We start from the raw sequence: 5,941 nt of genomic DNA, 5'->3' as shown, positions 1-5,941 counted from the left end.
AAAAAAAAAATCAAAAAATATTATTACAACTCACCTGATGTGGGCACAGTATTTGCAAAAAATGTATTCATTAAAATGAATAAATAAATAAAAATATGTGGAGCCGCCCCAAAATTAGGGACCCGGGGCTACTGCCCCTGTAAACACTCTCTAAAGTCTCAATCAGACTTAGTCTGGTAAAAACCAGCACCTTGTACTAACTACACTTCACTTCGTACAGAGTCTGGGCTCCTGGCCATTTAAAATTAAATGCTTCCTGTAGGTTTTAAATTTTACACAATAGCCAACGTTTGCCTGCGACGTACATGACGGACCAGTTCAACACTAAGAAGCTTACTGGAAGTTGCCTGCGCTGCAAGCAACCGTCCTCCGCTGCAGAGAAAGGAGCGCCAAACCGAACGAGGGGGGCAACACGGACTGAACGGCTTTGTTTACTTCCTTCGCCGTCATCGCTAAAACTACCAGCAGACTGTCATTATTAAACAGCGCAGGAAATCGACGTCATTGTTCACAGCTTCTCCTTCTGTTTGCTGATGGCCCTGGTCAAAAATCGACCAGCAACGAACCAATCGAAGGGGAGAAAGCCTAAGCTGTACTGAAAGCGAGCTTTGAATAGAACGGCGTAACGCAAGACGGAAATGGCCAGGCTATGCCAATCAGTGTTTTTCTGTGGGATTTTACGTGATTGATCAACATGAGCAAATGGAGAACTGGGAAATGAACATTAAGTAAACAAGCCGCATGAAGAACAAGGAACAACGGAGAAAGGGCAGCGAGAAAGCCGAGGACAAGTTTAAAGCAAAACTAGCTTATAAAACAATACCCCGCGCTTCAAGCGTCTCGCGGCTGTTCAACTCATCACCAGGATGTGAAAGAGATGGGAACAAACCCAGACCTACTAAGACATCAACCTCAGCTGACAGAGCAGCGGAGCATTTCTCAGAACCATGAGAAGTTGCTGAGTTGCAGTTTGTCACCAGTCACCCAGGGGACACAGCAAACCTGTGGAAGGTGCCCTTTTCAGGCAAGAGAAAATATAAATTACTTTTTGGCAAACTGCTGATGCAGAAATGCATACTGCACATCATCCCTAATGAACATGTGATCAAAATTAAACCCACAGCGTAGCGGACAGCTGACACCTGAACACAGTGGAACGTAGTGGTGGCAGCATCGTCATAGTTGACAGGGATTATGCATTTCCCAGACACGTTGTATGATTTTATAGCACAATCAAGTAACTATGTTACCTTCAGTTGTTATAAAAATGCTATATGTATCAAATGTGACTTAAAAGAAATTTGACTTTGTAATTTAATGGCTTGAAATTGGGCCTCTGTCTCTTTTAAAACTCCTGCTCTTTCTGAAACTCCGCCTTCAGGAAGACATCACAACATGGCTCCTCTATTAACCCTTTAACAGAGTTTTTATCAGCGTTTTACAGAGATGTAGTTCAAGTAATGAGTTCCAGCTGTTTGCTAATTGCTGCTGGCTAGTCTGAAGGAGCTGCACCTTGAATGTAGCTCCACCCAGGTGTTTTACACGGCTGAATGGTTGCCATGGGAGATTAAATGATTTCTAAAACGTACATGAACGAATCAAGGCAACACTCCAGGCATGTTTTTGAAGAGGGAAAAGCATTACAAGATGATGTAAAAAAATAAAATAATGAAAGAGTTGATTTAACATAATACTGCCATTTAAAACCACTTGCAAATTAAGATGCAGGTAACTGTTCGAATGCAAAACGTAGGTAAGATGTTTTTCTCGATGTCTTTCCTGCGACCGCCGCCGGTCGTTGCAAGCGATAGCGAGCTCTGTAGTTCGGTGTGCAAGGTTAAGCGCTGAACAGAAGCTGATACGAGAGCTGACAGCTGTGAATGTCGTCGGCCGTCACACATCTGCTGCGTTTGGACCGGTTGACAGAGAGGCCACGGTGCGCAGCGGCAGGAGGAGGAAGAGGAGGGAGGGGCTGGAAAAACACGGAGAGAGGACCTGAAGCAGGTGAAGGAGGGTCGAGGGAGATGGACAGTAAACAAGCAACTTTACAAGCTTTTACTGCCGCACATTCCTCAGAGAGGTCGCACTCACACAGAAATGGCCAAACAGATCAGAGAGCGGCAGCCGACTGTGAAGCACCTTACCTGCACCTAGTAACACATTCAGACACACTGATGCATCGTTTTTCTTAAAGTCGGCTAGTTATTGAGCTAAAAAGTAAAAAACAAAACAAAAAACAACTAAGATAGTTACAAAGTTCAGGCTCTAAGCCTTTGAGGAAGATCACTCAGAGTGCCTGAACAAAAACCCACATGTGACCTAAATACAGCTGACCTTTGAGCAGGGGTCAGACCACCTTAAGAGAGAGGTGGTGGGGCTGAATGAAGCCCACCTGCTGGAAAACATTTCCACCTCCAGAAACAGACACTTAGAGGAATAGTTCAGATGGTATAATTCATTCGGATGAAGAGCGCCACATAGCTTGAGTCGTGTCAACAGATTCTGCGAGGTGAACACCAACAATCACACCACATCTCTGGACTTTTCACCTAAAAGCAAATTAATTTAATTATTTATCTTTACAACTTGCAAGTGCACAGTGCGGTTTCTCTGATCTACCCACAGGGATATTGCTTCTTTTTTTTCACACATTGGAGGAAAGTTACAGGCCAGAAAACATGAGGCTTTGAACTCTTAATAGATGCTGAAAACATGCAGCAGTATGAAGACGGTCCAGGTTGACTCAGATTTGTGAAACGTCTGTCATGATAAATCAAACAAATCATGAGCGCAGCAGAAAAGACGGAACGTGACGAGGAAGTTTGGTTATTCTATTTGAACAAAAATAGAACAAAGAAAGAACAAGATAAAGTGAAAAGAACAACAAAAACATTCACTTCCATCTAAACAACATTAAAACATGGTGAACAGTTCTTAAAGTTTAGCACATTTAGACTGACCACGCATGCTTGTTTTAGATTAAATTTGAACCAGACATACATATGCATATATATAAATTTATATATATATATATATATATATGTATATATATATATATATATGCAGGGAAAGCATCCTGTGGAGTGTGTTTAAGTCTATCTAAGAGTCATGTCAGCACCTCTAAGGTGCTTCATCCATCTGTTGATCATCTACTGTAGAGATTCCCCAACTTTTCTCCTTACGACATGCAAAATAACAATGAAATTTGTGGTAACGTATCAATCAATTTCCCAGGTATAAAATACAGGGTTTTTATTATTATTATTATTATTTGCTAAGTTGTTACGTTTCAAAGAGATCTGAAGCCTTTTTAAGGCTATATCTCTGAATAAATGGTTTATAACTGGATTAAAATTAAGCTTTCAAAACAAGTCAAATTTAAGACTTTTAAAGACCTTTTTATTGCCACCTTGAACAAAATTTAAGGCAGAAAAAAAATCTAAAAACGGGATGGTTGGGGGAACTTGCAGCATTACAATCAAGGATAGCTGAAACTGTGCCCATCAGAGAGGCACATAAAGGTAGGTAGCTAGCAAGCTGGAGTATATTAGCAGCTAGTTAGCAGCTAGCCTCAACTGCCTTAAGTCACAGAGTGCAATGAAGATGCATTCATGGTGTGCGACTCAAACTTTTGCTTGACAGAAAAGTTCTGCGAGGGGAAAAAAAAGCAAAATTAAATAGTTCTGGCACGGCAACATTTAAGACCTGTGATTAGTGTATTTAAGGCGAACTAATATATATATATATATATATATTTTTTTTTTTTTAACGAATTTAAGACATTTTAAGGACTTAAAATGACATTTTAAGCATGCCTGGACACCCTGTGTACGGCAAGATTGAAAACCAGCAAAAGTTCAAAGAAAAACGAAGCCGGACCATCAGAAAGGCAGAAGAAATCCAAAGCAAGACCAGTTGAAAAATATTACAGGAAACTTAGCTGCTCTAACCGGAACCGAGTTAAGAAGAAATGAGGGGCGACTCGATACTGTGTGCTTATGCCCGCTGTGTGCACCAGTCAGCTGTAGGAGAAAACTCATTTGCTTGTCCATTTACTCCGCTTCCCTTCGCAGCACAATGCGGCGGCAGCTCCCACAAAGAGGCCTCACTGTGGGATTCAAATGAAGTGGGGGGAGAGGGGCAGCGGCGCTCGGAGGGGGTGAAGGGGCTGGTTGTGGGGTACAGAGATTGAATTTGGAGGGGCAGTACGGACTGAAAGAGCCGAACAATAAAAGAAAGGGAGGGTGCTGATGGGGCAAACAGGACAGAAAACCGGCGTAACCCGGGCCCAGGTCTTGGGACAGCGGTGCAATCTGTCCCGCTGCGACACGCCGCAGCCACGCAATGCGGAGGAAGGCCAGGCTTTCACGCCAGCCGCCTCTGGTGTCTTGAGTTTCAGCTTGCCCTCAAGGTGACGCGTTTTCAGACAGCTCGGCCTCCGTTTGGGGCGAGCTGTGACAAAAATGCGTTTCGTGCTCCGGACGGATGGAGACTCTGCGAGTTGCTTGTGGGGGATTTTTGGAGGCTGTTGTGGCGCATTCAGATGTAGTCAAATGGGGGAGAGGAAGCTCGGCTAACGCAGGAAAATGAGCTGCAGGTGAAGCCGAGGTCACCGGAGCCGAGCTGTGGTCAGAGGGAGTAAACAAAAGTGAACAAAAACAGAGGTGAGGGAAGAGTCATGTAGGTTTCAGCTGCTTGAGTCGCTTTTTGCCCCTCTTTGGCTTTGAAAATTATGTGAACATGAAATCTGAGCAGTTTTAATTAGGAAACAAATATTACGTCTGAGTTTAAAGAGTTTTCTATGGACATTTCCCAGTCTCATGGCTCCCTCTAGTGGCCGTTAATAAGCTCAACAGCAGAAGTTTGAGTGACATTTTGGAGACTAATATTTACACACACGTAAATAAACCAAATGAGGATTACTGTAAATGGATCGCAATGAAATAGAGTAGATATGCCATTTCTGACACCAGTGCACTAAGGTTCATAAAATAGCTGCAGTATGTACATTTTATTATTAGTGTTTACATATTTATTATAACATGAGCATAACATGACACAGTGTATTTAAGGCGTTTAATGTTTCTTTTCATAACATGAAAAGAAACATTGAGCTTTTCCTGTGATCTGTGAGCTTGACAGTCTTAACAAATATGTAAAAAGCATGTTATAAAAATTATCTACTGCAGCTTTAAAGCCTTTAGATGAGTAGTGAAGTATAATTTGACGTACAGAGGATCAGTAATAACAGTTACATCTCATTCTGTAAAGATGGAAACTTTTTTCACAAACAGTGCTTCGTCTGTGTTACAGTTACTAGACTTCAATCATGCGTCCATGTTTCATTGCGCGTACCTCTTAATACGTGACATGTTTCATTTCTAGACTCTTGTTCCAATGTCATTTATTGTAAATAAGACTGAAGAGGTAATGATGCCACATCATTTGCTTTAAATAGCTTCCTGTTCCCAAGAGGACATTTTCCAACAGCTGCAAACAATGAAAACATTGCAATATCCCTTAAGAGGTTCACATAGGGCATTACAAATCATTACAAAGAAATTAGAAGTCGTTTTTCTAGCATATGGATACAATAGATTGGGAAGTATTATGTTACCTGTGTTTGAAAAGTGGCCAGTTTATCCTTGAAAAACAAGAGGTTATGGATTACTAATCAAAAGATCATCTGATTAACCTTAAAAAAAATAAAGTGTCAGAGTCTGAGGACAGGATGTGGACAAAAATTGGTTTGTGGTAAAGAAATGCAACATTTAGAAGTCTGCAGATGCTAAGAGGATGATTTTATACATTTATATATCAGTTATTTGTTTTTATCTTCTCAAAATCAGAACATAAAACCAGATCCACTAAAATTTGAACTGGCCTCTTTTTTCTGGATGGCTTTCAAAGCTCTGATAAGACAAAGACAACAACAATGAAA

Source organism: Xiphophorus maculatus, chromosome 22 (genome assembly GCF_002775205.1).
Source record: "Xiphophorus maculatus strain JP 163 A chromosome 22, X_maculatus-5.0-male, whole genome shotgun sequence".
NCBI classification, from domain to species: domain Eukaryota; kingdom Metazoa; phylum Chordata; class Actinopteri; order Cyprinodontiformes; family Poeciliidae; genus Xiphophorus; species Xiphophorus maculatus.
The sequence above is the reverse complement of the archived record's forward strand: the minus strand, read 5'-3'. Positions refer to the sequence as shown.